We start from the raw sequence: 16,975 nt of genomic DNA on the forward strand, positions 1-16,975 counted from the left end.
GAGGAAACTGAGGCAAGGAGGGGCTGAGCAGCCTGTCCTTGTCTGTGGACGCGGGCAGCCACGCTGCAAAGCCGGGCCGTCTGCACCAGAGACACACTATCCACGAAGCCGGTGGTTTCAAGCTGGGTCCCCAGCCAGCAGCGCCGGCCGCGCCTGGACACTCGCGAGGAATGCACGTTCTCGGGCCCTGCTCCGACCTGTGTTCAGATGATCCCTCCTGGGGAGTTGGGTGCCGCTCAGGGGTTTCTTCGATTCGTTGCCGCCTTTGCTGATCAATTACTTGCAGCACAAGCCTTGTACGAGATGGTGGAAAAGCCGCCTGTGACCGCGATAGAACCCCAGACGTCACCTGCCTTCTCAGAGCCTGTGGTGAAGAGCCCTGGCCTTGCAGCCAAAGTGTCTGCAGTCAGGGGCAGCTTCGGATAGCTCTCTGCAAGCCGGAGGAGGGGCAGGGAGCCACCAGTTAAAGGGGAGACAGGCAGGGAGCCACCAGTTAAAGGGGAGACAGGCAGGGAGCCACCAGTTAAAGGGGAGACGGGCAGGGAGCCACCAGTTAAAGGGGAGGCGGGCAGGGAGCCACCAGTTAAAGGGGAGACGGGCAGGGAGCCACCAGTTAAAGGGGAGACGGGCAGGGAGCCACCGGTTAAAGGTGGCCGCACCCAGGACACAGACATGGGCATTTCAGGTTGGGATGACCTTGCTGGCTGAGCACGCCGGTTAAATATGTATTATCTGGGGACTTGTTTTTAAAATTTAAAGACCATGGGAGATTCGCGATGGCATCTGTGTGGACCTTGTGTCTTTGTTTCAGGATTTGGGCTGCTGGAAGATTTTTTTTTTAACTTTTAAAAAAATTTTTAATGTTTATTTCTGAGAGAGAGAGAGAGAGAGAGAGACAGAGCACGAGCAGGGGAGGGGCAGAGAGAGAGGGAGGCACAGAATCCGAAGCAGGCTCCAGGCTCTGAGCTGTCAGCACAGAGCCCGACGCGGGGCTCGAACCCGTGAACCGTAGATCATGACCTGAGCCGAAGTTGGACACTTAACCGCCTGAGCCCCCCAGGCGCCCCTGGCTACTGGATGATTTTAAGAAGGAAACAACTCTCCCGTGGCCCATAGCCCGTCGTACAGGTTGTAGGCGGGGTTTGCCTCCAGAGGAGCCTAGAGCCCGTGCTGGTCCTGAGCGTCTGTCCCCTCTAGGCCACCTCCTCCCCCTCCTATACTTAGACCCAGAGGAAAGTGCAGGCCCCCAGCTGCGAGACGGATCATCTTTTGCACAAAGAACAGGGATAAGCTGAACGCAAGCAGGGACACAAGCTTAAAAACACGCCAGCTGTCCTTTGTATAGACGCCGCAGCCCCACCCCCAGGCGCCTTCTCGGACCCCCGCCCCCGTCCACAGGAGGGGAAGGGGGTCCTCAAGTTCTGGCTAGTCTGGCAAATGGGCTGTACCTGGAGACACTACCAATTCCACGTGGTTGGCCAAGGACACCGCGGGGCAGGGTGCACCCCGACCCAGGACCTGGTCTCCCACGGGACACTGGCACCGACGCTACCCCTCACGTCTTCCAAGAGCGTGCTTCCCTTCCTCGGTGGGACCAGATGAATGGCCTTTGGCCTTGGACGGTCCTCTGGGCCGGGCCCTCTGGCCTCTCCCTTCCTAGCGGGGCTGTCCGTGGCCGGTCCCCAGGGCTCTGACCGCATAGCGTCACTCGCTGGCATTCTACTGGCCAGTGCGGGTCCCGGGCCCAGCCGGACAGATACGACGGATTCTGGGTGTCAGGGAGACTCCACCCCGGGGCCGGGCAGCTGCAGACTCACCTTGCGGGAGGGTGTGGACTCGAAGCGGTGGGAGTAATTGCAGCTACTTTTGCAAACAATCTACCGCTGGGGGATCGTTGCATTTAATTCTCAAAGCAGCCCCGGGGGTCGGAGGGGGAAACCGAGGCATGGGGAGCTTCCTGGTTCCCGCCAGGAGCTGGCGGAGCTGGGACAGAAACCCCGAGTCTGGGCTCTCATTCCCTGTAGTCTGGGCCTGGGCTGCGTGCTGGGGACCCGAGGCACGTGAACCCGTTCTTGTCCCCAGCCCCCACCTCCCCGGTGCCGCAGTCTTCATGGGGCGTCCGGGAGATGGTGGGAGGTGGGCGCTGATGTGCTTCTGGCCGCTGGGGCTGCCCCAGAGAAGCGGCCGTACAATCCTTCCTCTCCCCCCGTCGTCCCCTGCAGAGGAGACCAGTGGCCCTCACTCAGGTGTGGGGTTGCAGACAGCCCGTTCCCTTGGCCTCCGCCAGAACCCCATCAGTGTGCACATTAGGCTCATAAATAATTCCGGCTGGCAATTCTCCAGGGAGGAAGCAAACACCCGGCACTTAGAGCCCGGGCAGGCTGTGACAAGAGCCGTGGTGAGTCATGGGTCAGATGGAGAGGCAGGAATTCACGACAATATGCCCGGGCTAAGCCTCGCACTGGGCTCGTCCCCCAGCAGCTGTGGGGCCTGGGCCCCGAGGGTGCCCCCGGGGTGGGACGGCCACCCTAGCCTCGGCCCTGCCGCTCTCCCCCAGCCGCCCCCTCCCCAGAGGACGGCAGGCCAACCTCTCGGTTTGGGCCACAGGTAACGTGCTCATCTGCGGCCCCTGCCTGTGACTTGGACAGAGAGCGGGGACCCGGGGCGATGCCGGGAGGTGGGGCTGCGGGGGACCAGCAGGGACACCCGCAGCCTTCCTGTGTCGGGGGGAAGGACAGTCCCTGCTGTGGACGGCACTGTTGATGGCATTTTCTGTCTCTGGTGGCCGGTGCCACCCAGGGATCTGACCCGTCCTTTCCTGCTCCCTCCGACGGAGCCGAGCCTGGTCCCCATCCCCTTCTGCTGCCCGCCCCCCACCTCCAAGGCTTCCTGGTGAGGTCCTCCCTTACGCTACTGGACTTAGTCATCCAGAGCGCCTCCCTGCCATTGACCTCCAGCAGCTGTAAGAAAAATGGGAAAAGAGGGGCGCTTGGGGGGCTCAATCAGTTGAACGTCCGACTCAATTTCAGCGCAAATTAGGACCTCACGGTTCGCGGGTTCGAGGCCCATGTCGGGGTCTGTGCTGACTCTGGGGAGCCTCCTTGGGTTTCTCTCTCTCTCTCTCTCTCTCTCTCTGCCCCTCCCCTGCTCGTGCTCTCTCTCTCTCTCTCTCTCTCAAAATAAATAAATAAATAAGCTTTAAAAAAAGGAAAATGGGAAAAGAGAAAGGAAATCAAGTCTGCACAAGAGCCGAGTCTCGGGAGTGGCCCGTGAGAAACAGGCATCGCGTGCCTTCGGTGCTGTGGCTCAGGATGTTTCATAGACTTTAATGTCCCTAAGGCTTTGGGTCCGGGTGTGACCTCTGTGAGACCTTCTCCTCCCCAAGCCCAATTCAAAACTTACTCTTTCCACTGGCCAGGGATGTCCGTGGGGGAGGTGACAGCTTCTCCCACCCAGTGTGTGCCTGTCCACCTGGACAGGTCCCCTCCCCGTCACACAGGAGCTCAGGGTGCAGTGGGTGGTGGGGGGGGAGAGGCAGCCTGGGGGCGGGGGCACTGGGCGCCACCAGGCGGAGGCAGGGTGACGCCGGGTGCATCACCTGGCCTCACTCACCTGCTCCCTCATCGTCCAAGCAGGTGCCTACCTGAGGCGGTGTTGGGGGGCGTGTTCATGCGGCCCGGGGTCTGGACCGCCAGCTGTTACTAAACCCCGAAAGGTTTCCTTTTTAGATGCCGCAGCCCTGTCTCCAACTGCCCCGGGGACAGTCACAACGCTTCGCCTGCATTCGATTGACATGTGCCATTCTGTCTTCTCTTGTGGCGGCAGGTGCTGGGTGCGGTTCTCACACCCAGACGGGGCCCAGAAGAGAGGCGCTCGGTCCGGTCGTCGGCGTGGACTCGAAGGCGGCCTGACTCGCCCTCCGGCCCCTCGCTGCCTCCACCTGCTCGCTCGTTCGTTTCTGCATCTGTGCCCTCGCATGTCTTTTGTCAGACCTTCCCTAGGCCAGGGACTCCACTGCCTTTGATCCAGAACGGCCCCCTCCAGGCTCCTGTCCCCAGTCGGCACGAGGAAGACTAGTTTTCACCTTTGCCAAACTGCTTGAGAATAACCAGCGGAAACAAAGATGGGCTGGCCTTCTAACAACCAAAGCGCCCTGCCCATAATCCATCCCCTGGGGATCAAAGGGCCCCCTGGGCCGCGTGTGACTGTGACCGATCTGTTGCTCCCCGCCACCCCCGCCCCCAGCCCTGGGGGTCTCTGGGACTCTGTGTCCCGTATCTTCCTCTGGAAGCCTGGTGAGATCGGGCCCTGCCCTCTGATGACACATGACACGGGAGCTCCTTCTGGAAGACCGTCATCAGACACAGCCAAGCGTCCCTGCAGACAAAACCAGAATCACTTTGAACTTGTTTTGAGGCTGTTCCTTTCAAAGGGGTGTCAGGGCCCCCACAGGGGGTGCCCCAAGCAGGTGCCCCGCGCGCCGTGACAGCCGCCAGCGTGGCTGTGACCCCACAATCCTCCCTCGGTTGCTGGGATACTCACAGGCTTGGTGACTGGATTCTCCACACAGGGCGGTGCCCCAGAGCTTGCCCCCCAGACAGGGTCTGGCCCTGCTGCCCCATCTCTGACCCAGGGATCTCCTCGGCCCCCGCCGGGGGCCGCGCCTCGTTCCCTTTCCAATGACGTTTGCTCCTTGAGGGTCATGGTTAATGCTTGCAGCTGGCACAGTGAGTTAATTACAGCAAATCATAAAATAGCCTTTAAATGGGCTGCCGCCCGGGTAAGCCATGGGCCAGCGAACGTGTTCCGCAGCTCACTTGTTGGGGGGTCGGGTGGGGCAGGGGTGAGTCTCCAAGTCGGATTTAATAAGTGAGTGATTAGTCTTTTTCCCAGAAAGAGGGGCCTTTTCCGTCTGCCTCGACCAGCTACTCAGACCTTGCAGGAAGAATCTTTACCATTCGTGGAGCTATTACTGTGTACTTTGTTTATTTTCTTTAATTCTAATCATTCCATCCTTGAAATCCTTATTTAGGCTGGAGGTGACCTCCACGTCCCAGAAGGCAAAGGGGAGGCTCCCTTCTCCGTCGTCAGAGAGTGAGCATCTTCATTTTCCTCTGCAGAGTGTCCCCCCCCCCCCAACTCTGGGCTCTGGGTGTTGGGAGCTGTCACCTGCATGCCCCCCTCGAGGTGGCCATGTGCCTCCTGGCTGGTGACCCAGAGCCCCGCGTGGGCAGCCAGGAGTCTAGTCCGTCGCCTGGAGTACAGTTGGTTACTCCTAAAAGGAAGGACTGGAAATCGTTAATCACCACCGGTCTCTTCCCCATCTGGCTCATGGGGACCAAATGTCTCCTTACTCAGGCCTGCAGGACGCTATACAGTCTGGGTCTGTGTTTCCAGTCGTCTCTGTCAATCAACCATGTGCCAGGGCCCTGAAGGAAAGTGGATTTCTCTCCTTTAAGCCTTTGGCCGTCATTATCTTGGGAGCTTTCAACGCCCACATTCATTCTTATCTCCACCCACCAAAGCACAGCAAACCCAATCTGTAGACCACCTCCTCCAGGAAGCCTTCCAGGAGGCTCGAACCTCAGCACTCAGTTTCCAGGGAGAGACAACTCCCTATGGGGTTCTCGGTGGTCGCATCTGTGTGCACACATTCCCCTCCCACCCCCGGCTCCTAGAATGTGGGCCAGGGAGGGGCTGGGACTGTCACTTGTTTATCTTGTCCCCTCCCTTAGACGTAGATTTGAACAGACAACTTTAAATAGATGCCGGTTGGATGCGTAAAACTTTGGCGTCGCAGAGGAGCTGGAAGGATGAGCAATAGAAGACATTCCTCCACTTGCGAAGTGGTTGGACCAAGATCCCCAAAGACCTGCACACTCGACAGATTTATTCAGTGCCAAAAGAGGTGATACGTCAACAGGAAAAACCCAGCCAGCACCAGCTTCGTAGGAAAAACTTACCGCTCTCACAAGCAGGAAACATGGTCTTTCACAACCCAGTCTTGCAGGAAGTGGGTCACTTCTGTGGCTCAGCAGCGTCTACAGGACCAGGTTCACCCCGTGTCTGCTCCCCAACCCTGCGGTTGGCTTGTGCTTTACGTCAGGATGCCCCGCTGACGGTGCTGAGACAGCGGCCGCTGTTAGCATCAGATGCAGACCACAATATTCTGAGAGGAGCTCCCCTTCGAGGACAGATGTTCTCCCCGAAGCAGGTCTCTGTGTCTCCTTGGCCAGAACTGATCACCTGCCTGTGCCTCTATGTATTCATTTTGTTTCAGTTTCTTAAAACATAGACAAAATTTTCAGGCAGTTCTAGGTTCACAGCAAAATTGAGGGGGAGGTTCAGAGGGCTCCCGTATAACCCCCCCCGGGCCCCCCGCACTGCCTCCCCCGCTGTCAGCCTCCCCACCAGAGAGGTGCACCTGCTATGGTACTTGAGCCCGCACTGACGTGCCCTCGGCACCCAGAGCCCACGGCTGACAGTGGGGCTCACTCTGTGCTGCTCGTTCTGTGGGTCCGGACGAGGGCGCGACGCTGCACGTCCGCCGTCACGGCATCACACAGGTCCGCTTCACCGCCCTGAAGTCCCGTGTTCTTCCCTCCTTTTGTTTTCGTTTTAGAAGAGATTTCGGACCCTTTCAAAAGTGGGCAGACAAGTAAATGCATGGTGAGGATGTGGAAAAGAGGGTCTCTTTTGCCCTGCTGGTGGGAATGCAAGCTGGTGCAGCCACTCTGGGAAACAGTATGGAGGTGCCTCTAATTTTAATAGAACCGCCCTACGACCCAGCAATTGCACGACTAGGCATTTATCCAAGGGATACAGGTGTGCTGTTTTGAAGGGACACACGCACCCCCATGTTTATAGCGGCACCATCAACAATAGCCAAAGGATGGAAAGAGCCCAAATGTCCATCGATGGAGGGATAGATAAAGAAGATGTGGTATATAGATACAATGGAGTATTACTTGGCAATCAAAAAGAATGAAATCTTGCCATTGGCGACTATGTGGATGGAACTGGAGGGTATTATGCTAAGTGAAATTAGAGAAAGACAAATATCATATGACTTCACTCATATGAAGAATTTAAGACACAGAACCGATGAACATAAGGGAAGGGAAGCAAAAATAATATAAAAACAGGGAGGGGGAAGGACATAAGAGACTCTTAAACATGGACAACAAACAGAGGGTTCCTGGAGGGGTTGTGGGAGGGGGGATGGGCTAAATGGGGGAGGGTCATCAAGGAATCTACTCCTGAAATCATTGTTTCACTATATGCTAACTGACTTGGGTGTAAATTTCAAAATAAATAAATAATTAAAAAAAAAAAGAAAAGGACAATAAATGTAACGTGCCTGGCCCTGACCTCCAGATTCAGCATTTACCAAGACCCTGTACCTTGGCTTTGGCCATCTTTTTCCTTGGCTTTCTTCTTTGCTGAAGTATTAAAACAATTTTTTTTAATGTTTACTTATTTTTGAGAGAGAGAGAGTGAGAGAGCGTGAGTGGAGGAAGGGCGGAGACAGAGGGAGACACAGAATCCCAAGCAGGCTCCAGGCTCTGAGCTGACAGCGGTGAGCCCGATGTGGGGCTGGAACCCACAAACGGTGAGACCATGGCCTGAGCCGAAGCTGGATGCTCAGTTGACTGAGCCACCCAAGCTCCCCCACAAGGAAACTTTTTAGACTGATGGCAACGCTCCGGATCTCAATTGCGGTAAATGTTACGTGACTGTTAACGATCGCCGACTTGAGCAAACTGCACACTTAAAATGGGTGGATTTTATTAGATATAAATTATCACTTGACAAAACTGGGGGAAAGTGTATTTGCTCTGCCGCAAATCTGAGCTTAGAAAGACAAGAAAAAGACCACAACGATGTTACGCAATTGTCATTTCTAATAAAGCGAGAACTGCATTTACAGAGAAAGAATTAACTACTTTCTGCCAAATAAAGGTAGCGTTTGTTACATTAAAGCAAAAAAAGTTTGCACTGAGTATCTGGATATTAAAGAACAACTACCTGCTGTATAATAATTCTCGATAAATGTTCACTTTCTTCAATTAGTTTTTAATTTTATGTGATTTTTTTTGCCATGTTAGTGGCATTTTTCAGAAGGATGTATTATTTTCAGAGTTGCCTCCTGACTTTTAATTTCTCGTAAAATCGCCTGGAATCTTCCTCACAAAGACATATTCGATATGGCTGATATATTCGAATTTGCCAATGAGTTAAATGGAATCTTCTCCGTACACCCCGATGCGGTCAGGTGAGCCAGCGTTAGATGAGTGCTGCTCAAAGAATCCTGTCAGTGCTTTGGTAACGAAGGTGTTCAGCCCAGATATTTTCATAAGCTCTCCGATTTGGCTTCCATCCAGAGAATCTCTCATAAATGTTTTTAGAAGGCAAAATGTGTCCAAGGGTTTTTTGAATGTTTTGTCAGATGTATATGCTGACAATCATAAGCCTACTCAATTTTATTCCACTGTGATAGTATATATACCTATACAGATATACGGGTGTATATATGTCTACCCGATTAAAATGACCTCTATCAAAAATTCACCTCATACACGGAGATACTCCAAAGGGCAATTTCGGGATTCCAAACTCATTCTCACTCACCATGCAATTTGTTCATTTCCTTTCTTTCTGCCGCAGCAATACATTTTAATAGTCTTTCTGTTTGCATCTTTTTTAAATTATTTATTTATTTATTTATTTATTTATTATTTCTTATTTTTAAATTTTTTTTAACGTTTATTTATTCTTGAGACAGAGAGAGACAGAGCATGAACGGGGGAGGGGCAGAGAGAGAGGGAGACACAGAATCGGAAACAGGCTCCAGGCTCTGAGCCATCAGCACAGAGCCCAAGGCGGGGCTCAAACCCACGGACCGCGAGATCATGACCTGAGCTGAAGTCGGACGCTTAACCGACTGAGCCACCCAGGCGCCCCCATCTTTTTTTTTTTTAATTGAAACAATTTGTCAAACATTTCAAAAGAAGCAGTTTTTGATCATGTATTTGTTGAACAGTCTGATCAAAGAGTTCCAACTGATTTTGAACGAAATGCAACCAGAGACCCAGTTACGCACACCCACAAATCTAGCATCACCGTAAGCCATTTGGCGTGACTCGTGAACGACTTTCTGAAGGCTCCATGTTTCTAAAACCTGGCCGATGATGGCCCTCTGGGGGGAAGGGGCGTATCGCCGCGAAAAGTAGTTCCCGTTTGTGAACTGTATTAGCTCTGTCACTGAAATTTTACTGTTCAGTTACTCTAACTCTGCATATGTCAAAAGGTTTGTAAGTTTTGAGATCTGCTGGTTTTACTTTTTATTTTATTTTATTTTATATATGAAATTTATTGTCAAATTGGTTTCCATACAACACCCAGTGCTCATCCCAACAGGTGCCCTCCTCAATGCCCATCACCCAGCCTCCCCTCCCTCCCACCCCCCATCGACCCTCAGTTTGTTCTCAGTTTTTAAGAGTCTCTTATGCTTTGGCTCTCTCCCTCTCTAACCTCTTTTTTTTTTTTTTCCTTCCCCTCCCCCATGGACTTCTGTTAAGTTTCTCAGGATCCACATAAGAGTGAAAACATGTGGTATCTGTCTTTCTCTGTATGGCTTATTTCACTTAGCATCACACTCTCCAGTTCCATCCAAGTTGCTACAAAAGGCCAGATTGCATTCTGTCTCATTGCCAAGTAGTATTCCATTGTGTATATAAACCACAATTTCTTTATCCATTCATCAGTTGATGGACATTTAGGCTCTTTCCATACTTTGGCTATTGTTGAGAGTGCTGCTACAAACATTGGGGTCCAAGTGCCCCTATGCATCAGCCCTCCTGTATCCCTAGGGGAAACTCATAGCAGTGCTCTAGCTGGGTCATAGGGTAGATCTATTGTTAATTTTTTTGAGGAACCTCCACACTGTTTTCCAGAGCAGCTGCACCAGTTTGCATTCCCACCAACAGTGCAAGAGGGTTCCCGTGTCTCCACATTCTCGCCAGCATCTATAGTCTCCTGATTTGTTCATTTTGGCCACTCTGACTGGCGTGAGGTGATATCTGAGTGTGGTTTTGATTTGTATTTCCCTGATGAGGAGCGACGTTGAGCATCTTTTCGTGTGCCTGTTGGCCATCCGGATGTCTTCTTTAGAGAAGTGTCTATTTCCATTGGAGGTGGGTTGCAGCTTACTAAGGCTCATTTATGAATTACGTGTTCACTACAAAAAATTCCAGCTACATTTCCGGTCCACACTTTCCTAATTTAATAACGGCGCCTGTTTCCATAATGCCGAGTGACATCAACATCTGTCTGGGTGTTAGCACAACACCAACGAATGACCTCATCAATAGCCACGATTTAACTGAATTTGCATTTACATCTAGCACTCGTAAGAACATCAGAAGACACATCCTCAGCAGAATAAATGCTCAGAGCTTTACTTTTATTTAATGTTTTGAATGAAAACGAGGCAATTAACTCAGATTAACTTAATTGGCTTTTCTATTTGAAGCGGCTGATAATGCTTCTCTTAACCTGGCATCGCTTCACTGCGAAATTCTGCTCTTGGAGCCAACTCCATCCCAGCTTCCACCTTTTTTTTTTTTCAACGTTTTTTTGTTTTTTTGTTTTTATTTTTGGGACAGAGAGAGACAGAGCATGAACGGGGGAGGGGCAGAGAGAGAGGGAGACACAGGCTCCAGGCTCTGAGCCATCAGCCCAGAGCCCGACGCGGGGCTCGAACTCCCGGACCGCGAGATCGTGACCTGGCTGAAATCGGACGCTTAACCGACTGCGCCACCCAGGCGCCCCCCAGCTTCCACCTTCTGTAAATGCACACGAGAGCAGGAAAACAGATGAAATTAATTGGAATTGTCACTCTCACTCGACACACGCCGTGTCTCGCAGAGGGCGGCCACACCAGCCGCACGCGCGGAGTCTCGGTCTGTCGAGCGAGTTGTAAGAGGGTCTCTCACTTTGAGGTGAGCGCTGGCTGACTCAGCAGAATCGTGTCCTCTGGGCCTCACACGGTCCGTGGTCTCAGGGCGCTCGGAGTGGAGCAGTGTGGACAAACGATTTGTGTCAGTTAGGCATTCGTATCGACCTTCTCGAAAAACGCCAATCCGGTAAGTTAACCTTTTGATTTAATGTGCACCTGAATTTTTTAAAGCTCATCATGGCCCAAAGGGCTTATCACAAGCGTAGAGCTGCTTGCCAAACCGTGAAATCAAGGGCGGCAGACTTACGCCATCAAGTGCATGGTGAACCCATTGTGGCGGGGGTCTGACCATTCCCTACCGGGACGCGCCAGCGCCGTGCCTCCTTCCCGAACCCCGGTGCCGGCACCCAACCTATCACTTCTGCAGCTTCCCGCTGGCCTTGCCCCCTGGGGGTCCTGGAGCTCTCTGCGTCCTTCTGTTCCTGCTCAGGCCGCACATCGGGCACGGGAACAGGGACATGGGATGTTTCTCCTACCCACCCCCCCGAGGCGAGAAGGGGTTACCTGCCCCTAGCCAAGCTGGGCATTAGTGCATTTCCTGTTGTCCCTGAAGACGTTTGAGGACAGAAGGCAGGGAAATGGTTCACGGCGGGTCCTCTTGACTGAACCCTGTGTTAAAGCCAGAGCTCTGCACACTGCCTGCATCTCTCCCCGCCTCTCCCTTGGCGGATGAAGTTCCTTCCTGCGGTCCCTCTGTCCTTGTCCTCCTGACCTGGCCTGACTGCCCCTTTGTTTTATGGCTCCGAAAGATGCTCCACGTCCAAACGGTACCGTTCTTGCTCCGGCCCTAGAGTTGGCGTCCCTCCAGAGGTTCACAGTAGGGTGTGGAGGGTGAGACCCCCCCCCCCCCCCGTCAGGGCATAACCCCCTTGCTCTGATGGCCAGGAGAGGCGAATTCACGTACGTGAGGTCTCACGCCGGCTCGCGGCGAGCCTGGTCTCCTGACCCGATTTATTCAGTGTCCTTTTCCCTCCCCAGGTGGCCCCTGTGGCTTCCACGTGGCCAGCGGTGGCGGCCCACGGCAGCCCGGCGCCTGTGAGGTGATGTCCGTAGGCTCGTGTTTCGGAGGGGACCAGCCATGGCCTCGGGGACACACACAGCCCCAATGGCCACACCCCCTCCTTGAATAGGAAGGGAAACACAGCCAGAAACTGGGATTGTCCGCTTTTGTCCTGTAAGCTTGTGAATGACTGGTGTGTGCACATGTGTGCGTGAATGTGTGTGGCATAGTGCCCGTGTGGGATGGTGTGATGGTGGTACCGTGCGGGTGTCAGGGGAGATGGGCGTCTGGGACCTGCCCCCAGCACCCCCCATGCCCCGCTGCTCCCATAGGGAAGCTCTGCAGCTGTCACGGCCGGCGGCAAACCCCAAATCCGAGCTCTGTTCTTTGGCTTTTAATCCCTTCCTGCCCTGGGCAAGTCTTTAAACCTGCCCGTGCCTCAGTTTCCTCAGCGCTAAGGGCCAATTAAATCCCTCCCCGCCCCTCTCCGGAACTCCGAAGGACTTGGCACAAGAGGGATGCTCTATAAATCCAAGCTGTCATTACAATAAAACCTTGGCCTCCACAGCGGGGGCCTGATTACAAGCCCATCCGAATGTTGACAACGGGCCTCCGGCCTGACAGAGGCGGTTCTGGGCCTTGGGGAGACTGTCAGCCGCCTCCTGCGGGATCGGCTTCCCTCTTACCTGGGCCGGCTGGCCTGGCGTGCCTTTGAGGCAGGACGCGGCGTCCCTTCTGGTCTTGCTGTTGTCTCACGGGGTGCCCAGGGGTCTCTCTGCTCCCGATTCCAGGCCCGGGTGCCTCCCAGACGGGGCCTGCCTTCCCGCTGCCTCCCCAGTCTGGGGTGGGGGGTGACAGGACGTCTTCCGACGCCTCGAGAAAAGATGGCCTTGGGGAGGAGGTAAGGGAGAATACTCCATCAGCTGCGTGGGGTCAGAGTTCTGCTCTGTGTTGCTGACCAGTGTCCGTGAGACATGAAGTCCAGCTGAGGGTGTCCCCGTAGAGCTGGCTCTGCATTTTACAAATACCTTCCAACAGGACTTCTACCTGGGGTAAATGTGGTTCTTCTCCTAAAAAGAGAAAAAGTCTCCAAAGGAACCGGACCTTCTGAGAATGACCGGCTTTCTTTTACTTATTTAGTTATTTTTTGGTCAAATGTCAGTTTTTAGAAAATATAATTCCAGGGGCGCCTGGGTGGCTCAGTCGGTTAAGCGTCCGACTTCGGCTCAGGTCACGATCTCGGGGTCCGTGAGTTCGAGCCCCGTGTCGGGCTCTGCGCTGACAGCTCGGAGCCTGGAGCTGCTTCCGATTCTGTGTCTCCTCTCTCTGCTCTTCTCCCGCTCACGCTCTGTCTCTCTCTCTCTCTCTCTCTCTCTCAAAAATGAATAAATGTTAAAAAAAAAAAAAGTTAAAAAGGGGCACCTGGGTGGCTCAGTTGGTCGAGCAACAGACTCTTGATTTTGGCTCAGGTCATGATCTCACAGTTTGTGAGTTCAAGCCCTACATTGTCAGTGCAGAGCCTGCTTTGGAGTCTCTCTCTCCCTCCCTCTCTCTGTCCCTCCTCTGCTCGCTTGCTCTCTCTCTCCCAAAATAAATAAATAAACTTAAAGAAAAAATTAAAAAAAAAGAAAATACAACTCCAGAGAAAGTAGCAGATACAAGGGAAGTGGGTACAGTACCCAGATCTCTTTAAATCAAGGGCAGAGAGGGTCAGAATAAAATGGGCTACAAGCAAAAGCCAGTAACGCGTCTGTGGTCCGTTCATCTGGGGAAGCTGCACCCTTGCTCCCCACCTCCCCCAGCCCCTCCCCACAGTGGCTGAAATGGACACAGAGGCTCTCCCCGTGGACTGCAGGCCTGGAAGGCTTCCAGGAGTAAGCGGGGGAAGTCTTCCCTTGAAGGACGTGTCGCGCTGTGCTGGGGGACTGTTGTGGGATGAAGGGTGTCCTCCTGCCCCAAATCTCCATCCCTCAGAATGTGACTATATTTGGATGTAAGGTCGTTAAAGGGGTAATTAAGTTAAAAGGATGTCACTGGGTTGGCCTTGATCCAATCTGACTGGTGTCCTTATCAAAGAAGGACACGGACGCTCACAGGGACGACTGCATGAGCCCACGGGGAGCAGGGGGCCGGCCGCGAGCCGAAGAGAGGGGCTCGGGAGGAACCAGGCCTTGCCCACCCCTTGATCGCGGGCTTACAGCCTCGAGCGCTGGGAGAAAATAAACTGTTGGCACAGTCGCCCAGCCCGTGGTACTTTGTTGAGAGCTGAGCTGCCTTCTGGAGGGGATTTGGGACCCTTGTCGGAAGGACTTGCCTGGGCGTCCCGCAGATGTGGCCGGGGGACAGGGGAGGGAGAGACGTCCCTCCAGAAACCTGGGAAGGTTCCTCTCACAGAACCTCCACGCCCTTCCATCTGAGTGACAGTGACTGAGGAGTGACAGTGCGGCCTCACAGAGTCTGCAGGGGCCCCGGCACCACTACTCACGTGTGGTTTTTATGGCTCCCAAGTGGGACCTCCTTTTTCCACAAAGAGGCCCAGAGCGCCCAGGGAGGGGGGGGCCAGGTGCGGCAGGTTGTCCCCCGGGAAGGGGGGTGCCACGCCTGTTCCCCTCGCCGTGTCGGGGCCCTCACCGCTGTGCTGGGTGGGCGGTGGGTGGTCCCGCGGAGCTCAGTGCCTCCGGGCCCCGGCCACCCTTCTCCGCATTTGCTGCTGAACACTGGGAATGTTCCAGGCGGGCCGCCGAGAGCACCTGTCTGAAAGCCCCCGAAGCCAGAGCCGGTGCCCTGCAAACTCTCAGCGGCTGCAGGTGGGGGCTGGGGGAGGGGAGTGTGCAGCTCCAAGTCCCGGGTCCCCACACCTTCCTTGTGAGGTAAGTGTTACTGCGCCCGGTTTCCAGGTCCGACAAGACGAGACAGGCTGGAAGGTCTCACAAACCAGACCTGCCTGGGGCAAGCCGGTGGGGGGCGGGGGTGGAGTCTGGGGGACAGCCAGTGGGGTGACAGGAGCTCAGAGCCCCCGCCCCAGCAAGCTTCCCCCTCCCTTCACCCCATGCCCCAAAGACCTCCTGTGTGGCTGGGAGCTGGGGGGCTGTTCTGGGGGCCCGTGGGGTGCCCTAGGCACCCCTGGTCAGGGGTGGTGGGGTTTGAAGACACGTGAAATGGGATAGACTCTGGGGTCTTTGAGGGGGGCCTGGGGGGGGGCCCTCAGCCGCCGCCAGAGTTTAGGGGACAGATGTAGTCACACCTGCCTGGGGCATTTTCCTTTGAAGAAGAACCTGACATCTTTAAAGACACCTCGGTCTCCCCTGCAGAACATCTTCTGAAGCCAGATGTCGCCGCCCCAAGGTGGAGCCGCTTTGGGGCACCCGGCATCCTGGCCCGAGTGTGGGTCCGCCCCTGCCCTGGCTTTGGGTGACAAGGTCTCTTCCTACCTGGCTGACCCTCTCCTCCCCGTTGTCCTGGACTCCGTCATGCGGGGAGCTAACCCCAGTGGACCCCTCTCGGGACAAGAATCGGGCTAGGAGTCAAGGGTTCTGGTTCGAGTCTAAATCCCGGCCCCGAACCGCCACTTTCGCATTCCGGGCCTTGGGTTCCCTGTGGGGACACGGGGGAGGGTCCTGAAGGGTCTCAGGAGTCCCACTCGCCCTGTCTTCTTCTCAAACAGGGGGATTCCAACCCACTTCTAATTTTCTTAGGGCCCCCTCACCATGCACCCCAACAGCCACGCTTCGGGGTGCGGGATAACCTCGGTGTTTCTCACACCCCTGACCTTTGATAAGGCCTATTGACCTCACCTCTCTTCATTTTAGAAAAAAAGTTTCTTTCAGGAGAAAAGAAGTAAATCCTATTTTTACCTACCTTTAAATGAATTTTCGAACGGTCTCATTTAGAACGCAAACAGTGAGCCTCAGTGGCGTTGGCCGAGCCCTCGGATGTTTTCACATCATGTCACACGTGCCCCTTCCCGCTCGAGACACTGTGGAGGTGCCTCGCCGCGTGGAAACAGCGGTGTCATTGCACCCAGCAGCCTGATCTTACCATCAAAGGTGTCCACAAAGAAGCGGGTACGATGCTCTCTCACTGGGTTTCATTTTCGCGGACCTGTGCTTTGACATCGGTGGGTTCCTTGGGAATCCTGTGTGTGTGATCTCAGCGCATTAATCTGAGGGACATCCGCGGTGTGAGATGCCCCACTAATACCAACCCCATCTCAGCCCTCTTCTCCCGGAGGTGGCCCTCCCCGCTCCGGGCTGGCCTGTCCCACCGCTGCAGGCGACATGCTCGTGTGCCTGGGCCCAGCTCTGGCCACACAGTTCCACAGAGCACTGCCCTTAACAGAAAACCTGGAAACCCAGGCCCTCAGCGGGCTGCCCCACCCCACCCTCGCCCTCACCCCTGATCTAGCTGGGGACCTGTCCCCAAGCAAAGCATGTTTCATATAGAAGGTGTCCGCTGTGTGCTTAGCGATCAACAGTCAGAGTGAGGGTGGGGGACCAGCTGTGCCTGGGAGGGGCTGGAAGGCGGGGCCTATTCCCTATTCCACAGGGAACCCCTTGGTGCCCTCTTTCCCCTTCTAGAATGGGAGGCCCAGCCCTGTTCTCTTGGCTCTAGGTAGTTGCGGGGGTGAGGTCATCCTTGGAGCTCCCCAAGGAGATGATGGAGAAGGCGCTATTATAACCTTATCAGATCCTCTCTGTTGAGGCGCTGGAGGGAATCCACCAAGCCCCACCCACACTGAAGTCTCACCTCCCAACAGCCTGCGGGGGGGAGCGGGGGGGGGGGGAGGGGTGGGGGGGGAGATCAGTGGAGAGGCAGCTAGGAGCATTCGTCCCCCTCTAACTCCCAGAAACAGCCCCAGCAGTGAAGGATGCCCTCCGGGTCCCCTGGGGAGGCGGCTTCCTGTCAAAGGTCTGCCAAGGTCGGGGGTGAGCACAGGTGTCCCCAGCGTTTCCACC

This window comes from Prionailurus bengalensis, chromosome C2 (assembly GCF_016509475.1).
Source record: "Prionailurus bengalensis isolate Pbe53 chromosome C2, Fcat_Pben_1.1_paternal_pri, whole genome shotgun sequence".
Classification (NCBI taxonomy): domain Eukaryota; kingdom Metazoa; phylum Chordata; class Mammalia; order Carnivora; family Felidae; genus Prionailurus; species Prionailurus bengalensis.